This window comes from Mus musculus, chromosome 12 (genome assembly GCF_000001635.26).
Source record: "Mus musculus strain C57BL/6J chromosome 12, GRCm38.p6 C57BL/6J".
Lineage (NCBI taxonomy): Eukaryota > Metazoa > Chordata > Mammalia > Rodentia > Muridae > Mus > Mus musculus.
The window spans coordinates 39,481,218-39,504,823 of record NC_000078.6 but is presented as its reverse complement, the minus strand read 5'-3'; the positions used below and the strand labels follow the sequence as shown (position 1 = coordinate 39,504,823).

At 38.2% G+C, this 23,606-nt stretch overlaps 1 long non-coding RNA gene across 1 annotated transcript in view; it reads left to right on the top strand.

Annotated features, from left to right (window-relative positions):
- Gm34923 overlaps positions 1-16,229 on the top strand; it is a 38,359-nt gene extending 22,130 nt beyond the window's left edge. Inside the window, exon 3 of the long non-coding RNA XR_381461.2 lies at positions 14,100-16,229. This is a non-coding gene — a long non-coding RNA (predicted gene, 34923). The remainder of the gene's footprint in view (positions 1-14,099) is intronic.
- Positions 16,230-23,606: the final 7,377 nt, after the last annotated feature.

Genomic DNA, 23,606 nt, shown 5'->3' with positions numbered 1-23,606 from the left:
CTCTAGCTCCTCCATTGGAGGCCCTGACTGTGAGCTGACTGTGAGCATCCACTTCTGTGTTTGCTAGGCCCCAACATAGTCTCACAAGAGACAGCTATATCTGGGTCCTTTCAGCAAAATCTTGCTAGTGTATGCAGTGGTGTCAGCATTTGGAAGCTGATTATGGGATGGATCCCCGGATATGGCAGTCTCTAGATGGTCCATCCTTTCATCTCAGCTCCAAACTTTGTCACTGTAACTCCTTCCATGAGTGTTTTGTTCCCAACTCTAAGAAGGGACAAAGTGTCCACACTTTGATCTTCGTTCTTGAGTTTCATGCGTTTAGCAAACTGTATCTTATATCTTGGGTATCCTAAGTTTCTGGGCTAATATCCACTTATCAGTGAGTACATATTGTGTGAGTTCCTTTGTAATTGGGTTACCTCACTCAGGGTGATGCCCTCCAGGTCCATCCATTTGCCTAGCAATTTCATAAATCCATTCTTTTTAATAGCTGAGTAGTACTCCATTGTGTAAATGTACCACATTTTCTGTATCCATTTCTCTGTTGAGGGGCATCTGGGTTCTTTCCAGCTTCTGGCTATTATAAATAAGGCTGCTATGAACATAGTGGAGCATGTGTCCTTCTTACTGGTTGGGACATCTTCTGGATATATGCCCAGAAGAGGTATTGCTGGATCCTCCGGTAGTACTATGTCCAATTTTCTGAGGAACCGCCAGACTGATTTCCAGAGTGGTTGTACAAGCTTGCAATCCCACCAACAATGGAGGAGTGTTCCTCTTTCTCCACATCCTCACCAGCATCTGCTGTCATCTGAATTTTTGATCTTAGCCATTCTGACTGGTGTGAGGTGGAATCTCAGAGTTGTTTTGATTTGCATTTCCCTGATGATTAAGGATGTTGAACATTTTTTCAGGTACTTCTCTGCCATTCGGTATTCCTCAGGTGAGAATTATTTGTTCAGCTCTGAACCCCATTTTTTAATGGGGTTATTTGATTTTCTGGAGTCCACCTTCTTGAGTTCTTTATATATATTGGATATTAGTCCCCTATCTGGTTTAGGATAGGTAAAGATCCTTTCCCAATCTGTTGGTGGTCTTTTTGTCTTATTGATGGCGTCTTTTGCCTTGCAGAAGCTTGGCAACTTTATGAGGTGCCATTTGTCAATTCTCGATCTTACAGCACAAGCCATTGCTGTTCTATTCAGGAATTTTTCCCCTGTGCCCATATCTTCCAGGCTTTTCCCCAATTTCTCCTCTATAATTTTGTTTGGAGCTGAGACAAAAGGATGGACCATTTAGAGACTGCCATATCCAGGGATCTATCCCATAATCAGCTTCCAAATGCTGACAGTATTGCATACACTAGCAAGAATTTGCTTAAAGGACCCTGATATAGCTGTCTCTTGTGAGACTATGTTGGGGCCTAGCAAACACAGAAGTGGATGCTCACAGTCAGCTCACAGTCAGGGCCTCCAATGGAGGAGCTAGAGGAAATACCCAAGGAGCTAAAGGGATCTGCAATCCTATAGGTGGAACAACATTATGAACTAACCAGTACCTCGGAGCTCTTGTCTCTAGCTTCATGTGTATCAAAAGATGGCCTAGTTGGCCATCACTGGAAAGAGAGGCCCATTGGACATGCAAACTTTATATGCACTGGTACAGGGGAACGCCAGGGCCAAAAAGGGGGAACTGGTGGGTGGGGAGTAGGGGGGTTATGGAGGACTTTGGGGATAGCATTGGAAATGTAATTGATATTTGCTGACCCTTTAAGTTGAAAATCTTCATTCTCATCAACTCCTATTATCCGTAGGTTTGGTCTTCTCATTTTGTCCTGGATTTCCTGGATGTTTTGAGTTAGGATCTTTTTGCGTTTTGTAATTTCTTTGATTGTTGTGCCGATGTTCTCTATGGAATCTTCTGCACCTGAGATTCTCTCTTCCATCTCTTGTATTCTGTTGCTGATGCTCGCATCTATGGTTCCAGATTTCTTTCCTAGGGTTTCTATCTCCAGCGTTGCCTCACTTTGGGTTTTCTTTATTGTGTCTACTTCCCTTTTTATGTCTTGGATGGTTTTATTCAATTGCATCACCTGTTTGGTAGTGTTTTCCTGCAATTCTTTAAGGAATCTTTGTGTTTTCTCTTTAAGGTCTTCTACCTGTTTAGCTGTGTTCTCCTGTATTTCTTTGTTCTCCTGTATTTTTTCACTCACTAGTTATTAAAGTCATTCTTGATGTTCTCTACCATCATCATGAGATATGCTTTTAAATCTGGGGCTTGCTTTTCGGGTGTGTTGGGGTGCCCAGGACTAGGTGGGGTGGGAGTGCTCCGTTCTGATGATGGTGAGTGGTCTTGATTTCTGTTACTTAAATTCTTACGTTTGCCTTTTGCCTTCTGGTAATCTCTGTAGCTAGTTGTTATAGTTGTCTCTGGTTAGAGCTTGTTCCTCAGATGACTCTGTTAGCCTCTATCAGCAGACCTGGGAGACTAGCTCTCTCCTTAGCTTCAGTGGTCAGAGTATTCTATGCAGGGAAGGTGCCCAGATATCTGCTGTTTGAACCTGCCTCCTTGCAGAGGTTCTGTTCCACTCACCATAGGTCTTAAGATCCTGTGGAGGGTCCTGTGAGGACCTTGGGGGTGTCCGGAAACTCCGAGTGCAAGGAATCCCGGTGCTAGAGTGGACCGGAAGGGACTTGTGCCCCTGATCAGGCCGGGTTTTCTTTTTCCCTAGTTAATTCAGTCTCAGGTCCCACGCGATTGGATTGGAGCAGATGCTGTGTTCCACTCACCAGAGGTCTTAGGATCCCGAGGGGGATCCTGTCTGGGTCCTTGCCGGTGTCCAGAGACTCCGCGGGCAAGGCACCCTGGTGCTGGAGTGGACCGGAAGGGACTTGTGCCACCATGCAGTTTTTATCACAATTGCTCTGCAGTACAGCTTTAGGTCAGGCATGGTGATTCCACCAGAGGTTCTTTTATCCTTGAGAAGAGTTTTTGCTATCCTAGGTTTTTTGTTATTCCAGATGAATTTGCAGATTGTTCTTTCTAATTAATTGAAGAATTGAGTTGGAATTTTGATGGGGATTGCATTGAATCTGTAAATTGCTTTTGGTAATGTAGCCATTTTTACTATATTGATCCTGCCAATCCATGAGCATGGGAGATCTTTCCATCTTCTGAGAGCTTCTTTAATTTCTTTCTTCAGAGACTTGAAGTTCTCATCAATCATACAGATCTTTCACTTTTTTAATTAGAATCACGCCAAGGTATTTTATATTATTTGTGACTATTGAGAAGGGTGTTGTTTCCCTAATTTCTCAGCCTGTTTATCCTTTGTGTAGAGAAAGGCCATTGACTTGTTTGAGTTAATTTTATATCCAGCTACTTCACTGAAGCTGTTTATCAGGCTTAGGAGTTCTCTGGTCGAATTTTTAGGGTCACTTATATATACTACCATATCATCTGCAAATAGTGATATATTGACTTCTTCCTTTCCAATTTGTATTGCTTGATCTCCTTTTGTTGTTGAATTGCTCCGGCTAGGACTTCAAGTACAATGTTGAATAGGTAGGGAGAGAGTGGACAGCCTTGTCTAGTCCCTGAATTTAGTGGGATTGCTTCCAGCTTCTCACCATTTACTTTGATGTTGGCTACTGGTTTGCTGTAGATTGCTTTTATCATGGTTAGGTATGGGCCATGAATTCCTGATCTTTTCAAGACTTTTATCATGAATGGGTGTTGGATTTTGTCAAATGCTTTCTCTGCATGTAAGGAGATGATCATGTGGTTTTTGTCTTTGAGACTGTTTATGTACTGGATTACCTTGATGGATTTCCGTATATTGAATCATCCCTGCATCCCTGGGATGAAACCTACTTGGTCAGGATGGATGATTGTTTTGATGTGTTCTTGGATTCGGTTAGCAAGAACTTTATTGAGGATTTTTGCATTGATATTCATAAGGGAAATTGGTCTGAAGTTCTCTATCTTTGTTGGGTCTTTCTGTGGTTTAGGTATTAGAGTAATAGTGGCTTCATATAATGAGTTGTGTAGAGTACCTTCTGTTTCTATTTTGAGGAATAATTTGTGAAGAACTGGGATTAGATCTTCTTTGAAGGTCTGATAGAACTCTGCACTAAACCCATTTGGTCCTGGGCTTTTTTTGGTTGGGAGACTATAAATGATTGCTTCTATTTCTTTAGGGGGATATAGGACTGTTTAGGTCATTAACATGATCTTGATTTAACTTTGGTACCTGGTATCTGTCTAGAAACTTGTGCATTTCATCCAGGTTCTCCAGTTTTGTTGAGTATAGCCTTTTTTAGAAGGATCTGATGGTGTTTTGGATTACTTCAGGATCTGTTGTAATGTCTCCCTTTTCATTTTTGATTTTGTTAATTAGGATGCTTTCCCTGTGCACTCGAGTAGTGAGTCTGGCTAAGGGTCTATCTATCCTGTTGATTTTCTCAAAGAACCACCTCCTCGTTTGGTTGATTCTTTGAATAGTTCTTATTGTTTCCACTTGGTTGATTTCACCCCTGAGCTTGATTATTTCCTGCTATCTACTCCTCTTGGGTGAATTTGCTTCCTTTTGTTCTAGAGCTTTTAGGTGTGTTGTCAAGCTGCTAATGTGTGCTCTCTCTAGTTTCTGTTTGGAGGCACTCAGAGGTATGAGTTTCCCTCTTAGAAATGCTTTCATTGTGTCCCATAAGTTTGGGTATGTTGTGGCTTCATTTTCATTAAACTCCAAAAAGTCCTTAATTTCTTTCTTTATTCCTTCCTTGACCAAGGTATCATTGAGAAGAGTGTTGTTCAGTTTCCACGTGACTGTTGGCTTTCTATTATTTATTTTGTTATTGAAGATCAGCCTTAGTCCATGTTGATCTGATAGGATGCATGAGACAATTTCAATATTTTTGTATCTGCTGAGGCTTGTTTTGTGACCAATTATGTGGTCAATTTTGTAGAAGGTACCATGAGGTGCTGAGGAGAAGGTATATCCTTTTGTTTTAGGATAAAATATTCTGATCCATTTGTTTCATAACTTCTGTTAGTTTCACTGTGTCCCTGTTTAGTTTCTGTTTCCATGATCTGTCCATTGGTGAAAGTGGTGTGTTGAAGTCTCCCACTATTATTGTGTGAGGTTCAATGTGTTCTTTGAGCTTTACTAAAGTTTCTTTAATGAATGTGGCTGCCCTTGTATTTGGAACATAGATATTCAGAATTGATAGTTCCTCTTGGAGGATTACCTTTGATGAGAATGAAGTGCGCCTCCTTGTCTTTTTTGATGACTTTGGGTTGGAAGTCAGTTTTATTAGATATTAGAATGGCTACTCCAGTTTGTTTCTTCATACCATTTGCTTGGAAAATTTTTTCCATCCTTTCATTCTGAGGTAGCGTCTATCTTTTTCTCTGAGATGAGTTTCCTGTAAGCAGCAAAATATTGGATTATGTGTAGCCAGTCTGTTAGTCTATGTCTTTTTATTGAGGAATTGAGTCCATTGATATTAAGAGAGATTAAGGCAAAGTAATTGTTGCTTCCTATTATTTGTGTTGCTAAAGTTGGCATTCTGTTCTTTTAGTTTTGCTGAGGGATTACCTTCTTGCTTTTTCTAGGACGTGGTTTCTGTCCTTGTATTTTTTTTCTGTTATTATCATTTGAAGGGCTGGATTCGTGGAAAGATAATGTGTGAATTTGGTTCTGTCGTGGAATACTTTGTTTTCTCCATCTATGGTAATTGAGAGTTTGGCTGGGTATAGTATCCTGAGCTGGCATTTGTGTTCTCTTAGTGTCTGTATAACATCTGTCCAGGCTCTTCTGGCTTTCATAGTCTCTGGTGAAAAATCTGGTATAATTCTGATAGGCTTGCCTTTATATGTTACTTGACCTTTTTCTCTTACTGCTTTTAATATTCTATCTTTATTTAGTGCATTTGTTGTTCTGATTATTATGTGTCGGGAGGAATTTCTTTTCTGGTCCAGTCTATTTGGAGTTCTGTAGGCTCTTGTACGTTCATGGGCATCTCTTTCTTTATGTTTGGGAAGTTTTCTTCTATAATTTTGTTGAAGATATTTGCCGGTACTTTGAGTTGAAAATCTTCGTTCTCATCCACTCCTATTATCTGTAGGTTTGGTCTTCTCATTGTGTCCTGGATTTCCTGGATGTTTTGAGTTAGGATCTTTTTGCATTTTCCATTTTCTTTGATTGTTTTGCCGATGTTTTCTATGGAATTTTCTGCACCTGAGATTCTCTCTTCCATCTCTTGTATTCTGTTGCTGATGCTCGCATCTATGGTTCCAGATTTCTTTCCTAGGGTTTCTATCTCCAGCATTGCCTCACTTTGGGTTTTCTTTATTGTGTCTACTTCCCTTTTTATGTCTTGGATGGTTTTATTCAATTCCATCACCTGTTTGGTTGGGTTTTGCTGCAATTCTTTAAGGGATTTTTGTGCTTCCTCTTTAATGTCTTCTATCTGTTTTGCAGTGTTCTCCTGTATTTCTTTAAGTGAGTTATTAAAGTCCTTCTTAATGTCCTCTACCATCATCATGAGATATGATTTTAGATCCTGGTCTAGCTTTTCAGGTGTATTGGGGTGCCCTGGACTGGGCAAAGTGAGAGTGCTGGGTTCTGATGATGGTGAGTGTTCTTGGTTTCTGTTAGTAAGATTCTTACGTTTACCTTTCACCATCTGGTAATCTCTGGAGTTAGTTGTTATAGTTGTCTCTGTTTAGAGATTGTTCCTCTGGTGATTCTGTTAGCCTCTATCAGCAGACCTGGGAGACTAGTTCTCTCCTCTGAGTTTCAGTGGTCAGAGCACTCTCTGCAGCAAGCTCTCCTCTTACAGGGAAGGTGCACAGATATCTGGCATTTGGACCTCCCTTCTGGCCGAAGATGAAGGCCCAAAACAGGACCTTTCCTAGAAGCTGTGTTGCTTTGGCCTGTCACAGAAGCTGTTAGCTTCTGTAGTCCACACTCTCACCTGTGCAGACTACTTTTCGCAGAGTCCCGGAACCAAGATAACTCCCGCTGATGCTGAGGGAAAGCCCTCCCGGGCCATGCGGATACCTGTTCTCTGGCCGGGAAGGTGCCCGGATGTCTGGAGCCCAAAAAGGGTGCTGCCTCAGAATCTCTGTGGCTCCCGCCTGTCCCAGAAGCTGTTAGCTTCTGTAGTGCACACTCTCACCTGTGCAGACTACTCTCTTTCGGTGGAGTCCTGGAACCAGGAGCATCCACTTTTACCTGAAGATCTAGCAATACCTCTCCTGGGCTTATACCCAGAAGATGCTCCAACTTCTAATAAGTACACATGTTCCACTATGTTCATAGCAACCTTATTTATAACAGCAAGAAGCTGGAAAGAACCCAGATGTCCTTCAACAGAGGAATGGATATATTTACACAATAGAGTACTACTCAGCTATTAACAGCAATGAAATTCACAGGAGAATTCTGTTTACCTCTGTACCCCACTTTTAAATTGAGTTATTTGGGCTGTTGGTGCCCAACTTCTTGAATTCTTTATATATTTTGGATATTAGCCCTCTGCCAGATCAAGGTTTGGTGAAGATCTTTACTCAATCTGTAGGTTGCTGTTTTGTCACATTGACAGTGTCCTTTGCCTTTCAGAAGCATTTCAGTTTCATGAGGTTCCATTTATTAATTGTTGATCTTAGAGCCTGAGCCATTGGTCATCTGTTCAGGAAGTTTTCTCCTGTACCAATGAATTTAAGCCTATTTCCCACTTTCTCTTCTATTAGATTTAATATATCTGGTTTTATGTTGAGGTCTTTGATCCACTTGTTTTTTGCCTTTATGCAGGGTGATAAGTATGGATCTATTTGCATTCTTCTACATGCAGACATCCAGTCAGACCTACAATATTTGTTGAAAATACTTTCTTTTTTTTTTTCCATTGCATGGTTTTGGCTTTTTTTTTTATAAATCAACTGTCCATAGGTGTGCTAGTTTATTTCTCGATCTTGATTCAATTCCATTGATCAATCTGCTTGTTTCTATACCAATGCCATGCAGTAGAGCAAAGGATTTAAATAATGATGAGTCCAGATTTTCATATTTTCTTACAGATTATATTGTCACAGCTAGTGCAAAAACTCTTTGATTTTTCCTAATATTGAATATTACTTATTATTATTTAAAATGGTAAGAGTCTCTGTTTTACATTTAAACTTATGGTCTCTTTCATTTTAAATAACCTGCGAGGTTTAGAATATAATCATGATTTTATTTATTTTGCTAGGTAGCTCAAACAATATAACTCTAGTAAATTATTGCTAATTACATTGTTTATATTTTGAAAAAAAATCACAATGCAAAACCCTTACATGATTTAGATTTCATAAACCATTTCTTTCAAACCATGGCTCCCATCTGTAGCCACTAGGTGGCACGATTGACCTTTTAAAATTTTTAAATTATTGGCAAGTGTTCTGTGAAGTTTTCTCCACCAAATTTCTTTTATATTCAAAGCTGTTATAGGCATTTTTAAAAAGCCCTAATGGAAGTGCTCTAAATATTGAATAAGTAAGAACTATTGTATTACTGTATTTAAAATATCATTTATTATCAGTGTTGGGTTTGAAAAGCTGTGAGCACGTGTCCATCCTGATAAGTATGTTCTTAAAACCTGCTGATTGTTTAGCTGACAGAGTAAGTTTAGGAGTCTTAGATTCCACGATGAGGCTGAAACAGCTGTTATGATGGTTTATTCTTTTATTTACTAAAACCTCTCCTTTTTGGTTTGAGAAATGTTTATTGATTTTCAAAACATTGAGATGGGGGCAGTGACTTTCTAAAGGAGTCATTCTCAATTAGGGAGTTGTGACCCCTCCTTGGGTGTCACACATCAGACATCCTGCATATCAGGTATGTACATTATAATTCACCACCGTAGCAAAATTACAGCTGTGAAGTAGAAAGGAAATAATCTTATGGTTGGGAGTCAGCACGATACAAGGAACTGTATTAAAGGGTTGCAGCATAATAAAGGTTGAGACCCATAGTGTTCTAAAGTCAATACAACGGAAAGAGAAATTCACTAGGAAAGATTTGTGTTGGATAAAGCTCGTAGTGTCTATGTTTTTACTGCACATTTCAATTCATGTCCTTTGAGGTGAGTTATTAGCTGACATTGTGTCCATCAGTGAATACAGACACTAGAATGTGTTTCACCAAAACCATGTGGCTCTCTGGAAACTCTCAGAGAGCCTTGAGCAACAGCCTAGCACAAAACACCCGTGTTATTATTTTTTTTTCTTTTTTAAATAGTTTACCATACTGATTTATGCACCTTCTGGGCCTCAGATGTCAATTTTACTTTGAAGCAACTGAGTACTTATCTTAGAAACTTATCTTGAGTAGAAGCCGGAGAAAACAATATGCTGGAATATTTTTCACATAGTTTTAAGCTGTCTGAGATGATACAGGTAAAACTGTAATTATGATTTTATAATCATGTGTTTGATAACTACTATTTTAACAATGGCCAGAATTACTCCTTGGAGGAGTAATACAGATTTATTCAATTAACTAATTACACTTAAATTTTCTACTTGTTGAGAAATCAGATAATTACTACAGACCTGGTCAGACACAGCTTTCACTTGTTTTTCTGATTCTACATTGTTATCCTGAGTCCCTGGGCTAGTAAACCTTGCCTCAAGATGAGTTCATTGTTTTTTCATTTTAACTCACTATGAAACTGTTTTCATTTTTTCTGTCACTCAGGGCCTACTATCATGAGTATCTTTATATACGTAGTTCACAATGTAATGTTATTACATTGCAGAATTAATGTGCTCACTTAGCAACATCATCACTGGCCAGGGACAACAAAGCAGTTAAGTAGCAGATGGGCATTTGCATCCAAGTTTTGCTTGGAAGCCTACTTTTTCTGTTCATGACTCTCATATTTCTCACCTATAAAATAGAAAGATTAGAATATTTACATTGTAGAAACCAGAATTCTGTAACTTGGGGGGGGGGGGACTCTTGTGGCACCAGAGGGATCCCCAAGTCTTGTAGCTGTTGTTGTTTATTGATGTGCAAGAAACAAGAACAATGAAGAACTCTATGTCAGAAATTTGCAGATAGAAATAGCAGGTGGACAGAGTTGTGTGATAATAACAAACACTTTCATACAATCTCCACTAATGCTTAATATTTTCATGGACAATGATATACCTTTTTTATCCAGTAATTCTATAAGGACCTATGCATTAGTAGAAAACAAGAGAGGAACCACTGGGACAACTGTAAGAGGATATTTTAGTGGTAACAGTGGGTAGAAAAGGAGGCTAAGATGATCCTAATCAAATGGTACATCTAGGTGAGAAATATCACCCTGAGGCCATCTTCAAATACTGGATGAGAAACATGAATGAGGGCCTACACCCTACAAATGGCTTTAAGTACAGGGAAACCCATTATGTTCCTTGGTACAGTTCTACAATAAAGGGAACCTGTGCAAGCAATTTTTGCCTCCCTTTGTATGTTACTAACAACATGTTTATAATTTACAGGCAGCTTTTTATGTCCAGTATTCTCCTTTGTTTTTATTCCAACAACAATCAAAAGTGAATTCTCTTTTGACTATTTGAAGGTGTCAAATTCATACATTAACAGAGAAAATAAACCTGACATGCATCCATGACATAGAGTGGGATGAGAAGAGAAAATTAACTGTTTTTAAAGATATTACTCGAATGCATATAGTAAATTAGCAATGGGAAGATAGAACCATGATGGGGACCTGCCAGTAGATGGGGAACTTGCTTTGAAAATGACCTGTCAAGAGGGAAACTAGAGCCAACTAAACTTTGCTGCCTAGGCAAAATTTGCTAATTTGGGTTATATATTAGGCCACTCTGTTTTAGTGGTCAGCGTCGTTCACGTCATGAGAGGACATAATTTCTACAATAACTAAAGTTGAAATTAATACTCAGAAACGAGCCATACTCTATTTAGACCTAAAATCCATTAAGTTGTCTGCATTAGAGGAAGGAGCTGATCCAAGGAGATAAAGCCCATTTGTTATATTGGAATAGCTGAATGGGGGGAAATTAACACAGTGCCCAGAATGAGAAGGGTGGGATCGAACTCTTGTAGGCCCATGCTATTTTAATGGCAGTTGTGAAGGAAAGCACTGTTCAAAGTATTTTAAATGGCACTGAGATAACATTCCCTAACCTTCATGGATGAAGTTTTACCAATTTTTGATCAGTTATGGAAAATTAGAGAAATGTAAGTGTGACAAGAGCATTGTACTGGCAGAGGTTTTAGAAATCATGTAAAAAACTTGTCAGTCGATGACAGAGATGCAGTCGACCTAAATGGAGGATGCTCTTGCAAGCCCTAATTCTGGTTCTGTTGGTCCACTGTTTTCATCTCTACACGGGCAACTCATTTCTGCAGGAAAAGAGAAAGAATCTCTGTGAACAAATGGGCAGACGGACGGGGTGTGCGTGCCAGGAGATGCTGCATGTTTTGGGAAGTTGTTCCAGTGTTATTGTCCAAGAATGGAAAAGTAACTCCTGCCAAGATAATTCAGTGTTCCTCAAAGCATAACACCATATGTATGCACCACAGTCAAAGTTGCTTAAGCGTCTCAACTATACCAGTAGTCGTGTGTTGTTTCCCTTGGTTTTTCTCTTTATTAAATGCCACCAAAAAGCCTCTGTACTAAAAAAAAGCCTTGAAGTTATCAATTGTTTCAAATGATATTTAATTATAAAGGTTTCATATTTTTTACCTATATTCTAGTATATGTTATTTTTTTCTATTCAGATTTTGCTTAATTTTTGTTGTTGTTGTTAAGAACTTAGTAACTTTACAGATGTAATATCATAGAGAAAAGCAGAATTGCATTAGGCTAAATGTTCCTAAATGTCTGATGAGTTCTGCAAAAAGATAGCACCTAGTATTATTTGTTGTTGCTAAATTACAAAAAAAAAAAAAAAAATCTATGACTTTCATGTGTCAAAATCATGTGGTAAGATTATTTGTCATTTTATTTTAACACAGATCTATCAGATAGAACCAGAAAGATTATGCTTTCATATATTGTGACTTTCGTTTGCAGAGTATTCAGGTTTGGAAACTGTCCTGTGGTAGAAATGCGATCTGTGTGTTGTAGCACTTGTGTGTAATATTGTGGTCCAGAATATCTGTGCACAGGGTCAGTGAGAGCATACATAGGGATGTCCTTAGGTGCCAGAGCAGACAATGTGCACCAACTGTATGGAAACCTGTAACTTTTTTTTTTTTTAACTTTCTCACTGTATTTCCAGTGTTCTGTATAAAGCCTACAAAACAACTTATTTATTGACTAAGTATTCATTCAGGATGCTTGAAAATTCAGTTTCCTACCATGACATAGACCATGTAAAAACCAAAGTTAAACTTTATTCTCTCAAGACCTTATATGTGCACACTCATGGGAATGGGTCTCAGAAACTTAAGCCTTCACTCTCATATTAGACTGTTTTGTTTTTGTTTTTGTTTTTTTCTAATCTTCACAAAACTTCCCTAAAATGTCAGGTTTTTTTTTTTTGCTAAATATTTTAAGGTTAATCCTTTATTGTTTTTATGTTCTTTTAAAATTTCCTTCCTTCCTCTCTCCCTTCTTCCCTTCCCCCCCTCCCCGCCAAGTGTGTGTGTGTGTGTGTGTGTGTGTGTGTGTGTGTGTGAATGTTGCATGTGTGCAGAGGCCAGAAAAGGATGTCAGGTTCCTTGGAAATGGAGTAACACACACTTGTGTGCAGTCTTCTGTGGATACTGGGGGTTCCCAGTATAGCTAGTGCCACTCACACTCATTACAGTGCTTCTCAGGAAGTCACTGTTAGTGACAGAGAGGTGTCGCACATATCTGGAAAGACTAAATGGTGGGAGCAAAAACTCGAGGCTTACATTTCAGAGCCATGTTCTTCTATGTTCTTATTTCTTAGTAGGTAGTGTGGGTGACATATTCCCCAGAAATGCACACTTATCACACAGTGATGTTTCAGTAGCCAGGCTTTTTTCTCAAGTGGATTGACCAACTCATCCTCCAAAGCCCTGTGCAGGTGTCATTTCTGATGTTCCTCCAATTTTCTCTGGTTGAGATACAATGCCTTCCTGTGGGGCTTTTTAAATGTCCTTCTTAGAATTTTATAGCAGTGATTATTAATCTAATTACACTAGAATTATATAAGGATTTTTATTGCATAGCTTGAGACTGTATCAATTGGGTATAGTGGCTTTCTGTCTGCAGTTTGAGGGATTTCAAAGCTGCCAAGAATATGCTAATGTTGTCTAAATCAGTGTTAAGAACCACATGATTTATGTCATTGAATCTTTCTGGTTTTGTTTCTTAAATTTCCATGTGGTTGAGATTTTAGATATGCTAATTTAACTCTCCTCTGAGTGCAGTTCAGAATTAGTTCCAGACAGGCAACACAACATAAAAATGGTTAATGTCACAGAGAGAATTAATTGAGGGAAAATCTAGAATGAACAAGACTTAAGAAAGTCATGAGGATCGTCTTATAAGATTGAATATGAGCAGAAATAGGGAAATAGTTGGTAAGGGTCACAGGGTAGAGACAGATTATTCCTTGAATTATAATATGCTTAAGATGTATATTCAGTAGACAAGTGAAGAAGCTGTAGAAACTGCAGCCTCCAGGAAACATGGAGTGACTTTCCAGACTCCCATAGGTAAGAGGAGAATACAGATATATAGTATTTGATTTGCCATGGAAGCTTCAACACAGCACAGTTACATATGTTTCCTAATTTGAAAAGTAAATTCTCTTGTTCCAGTACTAACCCAAGACCACACAGCACTTGAGAGGTGGATGGTGCGTCACCACTGACCTTGACAGGGGCATAAACACACATACAACACACACAGTGAGAAATTCCACTAAGTTCAAGGTTGAAATACGAACATGCATGAACTGAAACTCTAAGAATGGAATCCCCATTAAGCAGTTTGTGTGATATTTTAATTTTGTAAAGGATATTATTCTTCCTTACTTTATATTGTTTTTCTCATTTCCTCAGTAACTTGATTTTTTTTTTTTTTTTTTTTGGTAAGAAGTCATCTGAATTGTATCTTGGGTATTCTGAGCTTCTGGAACAAACCACATGAAACTCAAGAAGAAGGAAGGCCAAAGTGTGGACACTTCCATCCTTCTTAGAAGGGGGAACAAAATACCTATGGAAGGAGTTACAGAGACAAAGTGTGGAGCAGAGACTGAAGGAATGACCATCGAGAGACTGCTTCATCTGGGGATCCATCCCATATACAGTCACCAAACCCAGAAACTATTGTAGATGGCAACAAGTGCTTGCTGACAGGAGCCTGATATAGCTGTCTCCTGAGGCTCTGCCAGTGCCTGACAAATACAGAGGTGGATGCTCACAGCCATTCATGGGACTGAGCACAGGGTCCCTAATGAAGGAGCTAGAGAAAAGACCTAAGGAGCTGAAGGGTTTTGCAGCCCCATAGGAGGGACAACCATATAAGCTAAGCAGTACCCCTAGAGCTCCCAGGGACTAAATCACCAATTAAAGAATACACATGGTGGGACACATGGCTCTAGCTGCGTATGTAGCAGAGGATGGCCTAGTTGGTCATCAATGGGAGGAGAGTCCCTTGGTCCTGTGAAGGCTCTATGTCCCAGTGCAGGGGAATGCTAGGGCCAGGAAGCAGGAGTGGGTGGGTTGGTGAGGGGGGCAGGGCGGGAAGGGGATAAGGAGTTTTCTTAGGGGAAACCAGGAAAGGGGATAACATTTGAAATGTAAATAAAGAAAATATCTAATAAAAAATGGAAAAAAAGAGTCATTTGAGACACTTAATTTGAAGAGCTATGGAGAAAAGATTTAAATGAAACGTGAGAAAGTAAACTGAAATTTAGTAACAACTTTCTCTCCCCACAGACCTTAACATATGTAATAGATTTATATGTCTTATTGTAAACACTGTTACATCTTCCCTCCACCTGCTAGAGGGAGTTGGAGAATATGCTTTTAAGAAGAAAGATAAATGAACCAAATGTCACCAAGCCCCAGGGGGATCAGAGATGGTGAAACAAGAGGTTCAGTGTTCTGATTTCCTTTTCTAATGCATGTAGTGAGATAACTTTCAACTAATCTCTGAAACCACACAGCTGAGTCTGCCCTCTGCCTAGGCTAAGAAATATTTGCCCCAAATGAATGAAGCAGATGAGTGAATAATCACCCTCACATTTTAGTTATATGAATAGCTTGAGAGGAATGATATGAGTAGATACTGTATTATAACTGTATTTTAACTGTATTTTAAAGAACTGTATACAATGATATTTATGTATATTTTTTATTATTTCCAAGCTAGATTCTCTTAAGTGATGATTCTAAATGGTGTAGCACGTTGTCTTAGGATTTTACTGCTGTGAACAGACACCATGACCAAGGCGGTCTTAAAGGCTGGTTCACAGGTTCAGAGGTTCAGTACATTATTATTAAGGCAGGAGCATGGCAGCATCCAGGCAGGCATAGTGCAGGAGGACGTGAATGTTCTACTTCTTCATCTGAAGGCTGCTAACAGAAGACTGGTTTCCAGGAAGCTAGGATGAGGATATTAAGGCTACAACGTTCTAATAGTGCCACTCCCTGGGCCAAACATATACAAACCATTGTACACTTTGATGCCATTTTTTCCCCCCTAGGTGACTCAAACAATCAACTACCATCAAGGACTCTTGAGCTTCAAGGCACTGTAGTTCTGGTGACTTTGTGGGTTTTACATATGGATATAGAAATAGAATGTACTTGAAAATCAGGTAGACTTACCACAACCTTGAATAACATTGAATTTGACAAAAGGAAGAAAGCAAGTGAGAAGGACTGAAATTAACACTTGAAGAAAAGAAGGACTGAGGGGAAGGGATCTACAGACTTTACAGATCCTATTCAACTGAAAACATTTCTCAGCATGTAAACTGAGAGATTGTAGTCAACTCATGATAGGTGAAGAAAAGCAGTAACCAATGATAAAGACTAATTCAGTTGATAAATCATCAATACTTCAGTAAGTATGTGCATCATGAATTTTAGCTATCTTTTGATTAGCATACTGACTATGTGACATAGTTGGCTTAAGAATACCCCAGATATAAGATACAATTTGCGAAACACATGAAACTCAAGAAGAAGGACGACCAAAGTGTGGACACTTTGCCCCTTCTTAGAATTGGGAACAAAACACCCATGGAAGCAGTTACAGAGACAAAGGTTGGAGCTGAGACAAAAGGATGGACCATCTAGAGACTGCCATATCCAGGGATCCATCCCATAATCAGCCTTCAAATGCTGACACCATTGCATACACTAGCAAGCGTTTGCTGAAAGGACCCTGATATAGGTGTCTCTTGTGAGACTAGGCTGGGGCCTAGCAAACACAGAAGTGGATGCTCACAGTCAGCTATTGGATGGATCACAGGGCTCCCAATGGAGGAGCTAGAGAAAGTACCCAAGGAGCCAAAGAGATCTGCAACCCTATAAGTGGAACAACATTATGAACTAACCAGTACCCCGGAGCTCTTGACTCTAGCTGCATATGTATCAGAAGATGGCCTGGTCGGCCATGAGTGGAAAGAGAGGCCCATTGGTCATGCAAACTTTATATGCCTCAGTACAGGGGAACGCCAGGGCCAAGAAGTGGGAGTGGGTGGGTAGGAGAGTGGGTGGGGGTATGGGGGACTTTTGGGATAGCACTGGAAATGTAAATGAAGAAAATACCTAATTAAAAAATAAAAAGAATCGGTGGTTGTAAGCAACGTCATTGGAGATTACCTTGATAAATGGGACTAAGAAAGTGCTAGTTCTGTTTAACCCAGGAGGTCTCTTAGTGATTGTGTTTCAAATACTCAGGCTAGGTCATGCTTGCTTCTCAGTTTTGTGTTCTGTGCAGACACTGGGAAATGTTATTTAAAGAACGTGTTTTTGATAGCCAGGAGATAACTAGATTTGGGAAGGAGCAGATTTAGGGTTGTAAATTAGAAGAATGACATAACATTTTATGAAAATATTAAGTCTTTAATGCGCTTTCTACATTTGTAATTTCTCAAAGAGGAATGCTGTAAAGAGAGTAAGTCTAGCTAAGATATAGAAATGCTTTTATATTATAGTAAATCAGCTTTTTTTGAGTATATGTAGTGTTTTATAACATACTGAATTATACTCAATTGGGACATATTTGTAGGCCCACTCACATATCTGTGTTTATTTCTCCATCCACACAGGTATTTATTTACAATTCATTAAAATATAAAATGTTTTAAGGGGCTCAATATAAAAATAAGTGCATGCTGAAATGTATTTTATAGTAATTACACTTGGTAGTGATTTAATATGCGAATCTTGTTTTCCTAATTACAGTATTTCAATAGATCCTGATTGATACTGTCTGCCTCGTGTGCATAAAGGGCACTGTTAGGACATTGCCTCTTTATTTAGTTTCCAATAAATCCATATGCTGTAATGCAAAATTCTAGTTTTTCAAAAACTTTCTATTAATATGCATGACATTCCTTTGCCTGTTTCCAAGCATGGACTCTGGCTAATGTAAGGTATCCGTATCATCAGAGCATAATCTCCTTCCTGCTCATCCAGATCTGCTCAGACACTCAGTTCTTTCACCTACACGTACACTTTCCCCATCTTCAGCCATTGTGAACTCTATCTGTTTGCCCACAAATGATTCCTTTTTGCATTTTAACAGAGTATTCATTCAAGAAAATTCTCAGTTCCAAATTTGTTGTTTAAAAAATCAGCTATATGTATTTATTTATGCCTATATAAATGGTATACCAAGAGTTTCTTTCTATCATTTGTTCACCCATTTAACCTGGTTTATGGGGACTTACTGCATTCTGTATTCTTATTTTATAAAACCATTGTGAATCTGACACATTTCCGATCTGACCACTACAGCAATCCTTTGACTCCTCATACATGAAGTTAAAGTCTTGTGTAAAATGTAAAACCTATATTTAAAATCAGTGTCCAGGTGTTTTAGTTTTTGTTCATAGTCACATAAGGGCATGTGAACACAATTGAACCAATTATGAAATCACAAGTCACTCTAGTGGTGATGAAAAAGAGGTTAGACAATAATGTCATCAGTTTCTCTAAGTACAGACATTCCATCAGCCTTAGGTAAAGGGTAAGTATTTCTAGGCATCCAGACTTCCTTAATGGCTGTCAGGTGTGCACTGAAAATTTGGTACTCCCTCAGGGAGGTGGTAACAATCCATCAAGGTTAAAACTAGTATGCCTTTCAAGACACATAGATCATCTGGCATCATTGTCAGCTTGGTGTCCTGTCAGATGGACACTGTGGATTCTAAGGATTTCACAAAGCTTTGCTTGTACATGGCGTTCATAGATGAACACATGGGTTTTACATCGCCATCAAACCTCTCCACCATTTTATTCTAAACAGAATAACTGAACACTTACATTAGGGATAAAATAATATCATACTCTTATGGAAAAAAGACTAAAGACACTTAAAAAAATACAGCATAAAAATTTCCCCAATGTGAAGGGGCTGCCCATATCTTTGGAGAAGTCGGTCTATACTAACTAAACCTTAAAATGCATTTTAATGGTCATGTGCTTCTCTGTAACTCAGAAGACTTTCCTGTTTTTTTTTTTTTTTCTAGAACCTGTGTCACATTTACAATGCTTCTCATGGTGGGAGAGAGAAGAGAGGGGATATAGTAATATCATAAGAATTAGAGAAATAGAAAAATAGGAATCGGTTATCAAATTTACTCTTACACAAAACATTCCATAGCTATATCATACACTGGTAGAAATCTTTATTATTTTTTTTTCTGGTTCTTTTTTTTTAATTAGGTATTTTCCTCGTTTACATTTTCAATGCTATCCCAAAGGTCCCCCATACCCATCCCCCCAATCCCCTACCCACCCACTCCCCCTTTTTGGCCCTGGTGTTCCCCTGTACTGGGGCATATAAAGTTTGCAAGTCCAATGGGCCTCTCTTTGCAGTGATGGCCAACTAGGCCATCTTTTGATACATATGCAGCTAAAGACAAGAGCTCCAGGGTACTGGTTAGTTCATATTGTTGTTCCACCTATAGAGTTGCAGTTCCCTTTAGCTCCTTGGGTAATTTCTCTAGCTCCTCCATTGGAGGCCCTGACTGTGAGCTGACTGTGAGCATCCACTTCTGTGTTTGCTAGGCCCCGGCATAGTCTCACAAGAGAGAGCTATATCTGGGTTCTTTCAGCAAAATCTTGCTAGTGTATGCAATGGTGTCAGCATTTGGAAGCTGATTATGGGATGGATCCCTGCATATGGCAATCACTAGATGGTCCATCCTTTCGTCACAGCTCCAAATTTTGTCTCTGTAACTCCTTTTATGGGTGTTTTGTTCCCATTTCTAAGAAAGGGTAAAGTGTCCACACTTTGGTCTTTGTTCTTCTTGAATTTCATGCGTTTGGCAAGTTGTGACTTTCCTGTTTTGTTTGTTATTGGGACAATGACGGTAGAATTTAAGTTATCAAATAAGTGGATGGGATTTTATGACAGATAAAGTTTTGTATATTAACTAAATATTAAACACAATTCTTTAAAATGCCTACTCATGTATATATATGTAAAATAAAATTTGTTAGGATTATGATATTGTTTGAATTCTATATTGGTTAAAATTTTTCTTTTGTTCTTGATATTATAGTATAATTACATCATTTACTTCTTCCCCTTCCTCCCACCAAAGCCTCTCATATACCTCTTTCTTTCTTTTCAAACTCACAGCCTGTGTTTTTACTTAGTTATTATTATTTGAATATGTGTATATATACATGAGCATTCCTAAATAATGTCTACTCCATGTGTATAATGTCACTTTTTTTTGTATATGTTAAGGGCTAACCAATTGGTTTTGGACATTTTACTTTTATTTAAACAATATTTTTCTGTAATTCTTTTTATGGCCTACAAATGTAGACTTAAGTAGAAAAGATTTATCTCGATGTTAAATTTTTGAAAATGCATAGTTAACAAATATATATGATGAAAAGAGTAGACAACCACTTGAATCTGTATTTCCATGTTCTAGAATACAGTTAACATTTTGTATTGTTAATTCTTGAAAAAACTGTTGAAATTAATATTCTGTTTAATTCCTATAACTTATAAAAAAACTGATGTTCACAGGGCATAGGCAACTTGTTCAGCTGAGTGAAAATAAAATCTGAAACCAAACTGTGGTGGTTAGTTTAATTGTTAACTTGACACAATCTAGAATCACCTGGAAATGGAGTTACACTGAGAGATTTTCTGGATCAAATTGTCTTGTTGTTAAGACTTGGGGAATTATCTTTATTATGCTTATTAATGTTGGAACCAGTTCACTGGGTAACAGAGATGCAGACGAGCATTATATAGGGAAAAGTCTTTGAGAGAGCATAACCCTTGAATAAATGTAAAGGCTCTGGAAGAAATTCTATGCTTTCTTTAAAATTGAGATTATTTTGTCAATTTTGGAACATGAAGTTAAATCCATTTGCAACTATAAAGGTTTAATTAATTTCCCAGAACAGGGTCCATAATTAGTAGTACTGCAGGCCAAATTGGACAGTCTATGTACTTTTGTTCTTTCATTTTTAAGTAGCTACATTTCAAAGTTGTGCATTTACCTACAATATTCTTGCACTTATGAAGCTTAAAGTATGTTATGCTTCACACCTTCAAGTATTTGCTAAGTGACCCCTAGGAGAAAATTGGGTGTCTCCAGTTTAGTGCATTTCATAATTAGTTATTACATGTGTAGAATACACATGTATTGAAGCTCGACATTATGACTCCTAATCTCCCCTTTAGCTTACATTTTATGATATTTAGCTGCTTTTAGATTATATTGAAAGCCTTACTGAAGAAATTAGAAATAATAACTCTGTCCTAAAGCTGTGGTATCTAAGATTTCTGTATCAGGTGTCTTATTTTAAAATTTAGAATTTGCAGATAAATGCACTAATACATTGAAAATTTCCTAGAATTTTTTATTTTATATACATTGGTGTGATGGTGTGAGATAGCCCAGAATTAGACAGTTACAGGCAGTTGTGAGCTGCCATGTGAGTGATGGGTATTGAACTCAGGTCCTCTGGAAGAGCAGCTGGTGCTCTTAACCACTGAGCCATCTCTCCAGCCCCTAGAGTTCTTAGAACTTAGCCTTTCTTTTTATGGGCCATATGGATATTTAAGCACAACAGGTTTAAAACTTCTATTCTGTTTCTTTAAAAACAAAAGTTTGGTTATTTATTTGCTTTAACAGTGGCTGCTATATCCACAGACACAGAAGTTTTCATCCACATTATCTGTTTGCTTTCCTTTAACAAGGGAAATGAGCTGGCCCTGAATAAGAAATTGGTTGGTGGACATTATTGTGTTTTTTCTCCTTTAAGTTTGATTCAGAAGCTGCCTTTAGTGGTTCTTCTTTCTTCAATGGTTAGATGATCTTTTGCAAAGTCAATTATAAATATGGGGAATATAAGAAGCTACATTACAGCTCTCCAATTGGATTGCCATTCTTCATCCTTCATCTGGATAGAAAGGAAGCAAAATATTTATGTCAAAGTAAAAGTCTTGATAAAGCTTTTAGGACTTCACTTAATGCACTCCAGCCTCCTAGGTTTGGCTCCATCCTCTGTGGCTCAAAATAGCTAACAAATGGCTTTCTAGCACCACTTGAGTTTTTATTGTATTTCTATTCTGCTTGTTGGCATGCACAGTACAGGGAAATGACATCATATCTATTAAGTCTTTCTCATTAAGCAAGTTTTTAAGATTTTTCTCTGTTAGAGATTCTTTTATTCGTAATGTACACCTGAGAGTCAAAGCCACAAATTAAAATAGTTTCAAAAATTTCAAATAGTAAAATGGCAAAAAAAATATCTTGGAGAAATATTTAGTGTGGAACATGTATTTGAACAGGATCATGTCTTGGTATGTCTGTGCACAACCTGTTAATGTTTTCCACTATTAGAATTTTCTACTCTAGGAGTCTATAGGCATCTCAGAGGAATCTTCTAAAAAAAAACTTACACTGAATATAAGTTTTAGTATATTTCATAGAATGCAAAGAGAGATATTCATTTTTCATGATGTTAGAAGGCAGGAAACTTGAGAAAATAGACTTTTTGGGATCACATGAGAATTTCAGGACTGGGGTATTCACTGGAGAACTGAAGAAAGCTTTGAAAAGTTTGGAAAATGTCCTTCAGTGGGCGAGTATGCTCACATACTACCTTACTTGATACATGTTCAAGAGTTATTTTTGTTTTTAAGAGATTTAAAATTAAAAAGACATTCCTTTGAGTCAACTTTAGGTTGGAATTATTAGAAAGATAAAATACAAAGAGGGAAAAAGTTATTCACAAATAATTATAACATAAAAAGCAAGAAATCTATCTCCATCCATAGTATTAGTATGACCCAGGATAGAAGAATTCTACCAAAGATTTTTATTGCACACTGCTTTTTGGCTCCCTTAGTGGCTTTTTAAGGCCCACATGATTTGGCTGATATATTTAGGTTTGTGGCTTCTTTGTCCCTCCCCCCCGCCCCCCCCCCCCATGGAAATGCCTATCTGTTCTGTATAGTCAAGAGAATTGTCTACATTGTCATGATTTTGGTTTTAAGTGTTAAGAATTTTGTAAAAAAAAAGATAAAAGAAAAAGTATTGATAGGTAATAGATAATAGACAGATGATAGACAGACAGAAAGCCAAATAAGTAGATATCTAGATGATTGCTAGCAAAACGTCATGAAATTGGTCACTCAAAACATTCTTCAGAAAGTGACCATAGAAATCCTTTAATAAAACCATCTGGAGTTTTCTCTCAGAAAGCCCCAGGCTGAGCAGTGCATTCTCTTGAATGAGGCTTCTAAAAGGAACCACAAACAATAGTAGGATCATTAAATTGGGCCTTATAAACATCCATTTTGGACCAAGGAAACCCCTTTGAGGAAGCCAGCTGGAGTTCCCATTCCCACAGAGCATCCACTTGAGTGAGGTTTCCAAGTCAAAGAACACCAGCAACAGAGATAACAGACAAAATCTGGCCCTTTCAAGACCCAGCAGAAACTGGGGGAGGAGGATGAGGCAGTCAACTAGAGTTTCCAATTTAATTTCTCTTCATTGAGTGAGCTTCCAGAGCTGAACCTGTGGCCACTATTTCCCACTGTAGGAGTTCTTACATCCCGGGGGGTAATCTGGTAGAAATACTTTACTTTCAACTTGTCCTCAAGGATAGTGTTTTTACTCATCTGTTTACCTGTTTTCTTCCCTTTCTGTCACACAGTTAGCAGAGGTAACTAGACAAGGGTTCTTGCTTTTAAAGGACAGGGCAACCCTTCTTTCCAAGCCACATTATCCCAGGCCACCTTGTGTTCAAACAGCACATGACAAGTTACCAAGGCAATAGTCATATATTATCTTCTACTAAAGGATTTTTTAAAAGAATTTTGATTTTTCGGTATAGAATGACAATTCAAAATTCATGAAGTAAAACTTATCCTTTTAGGTTT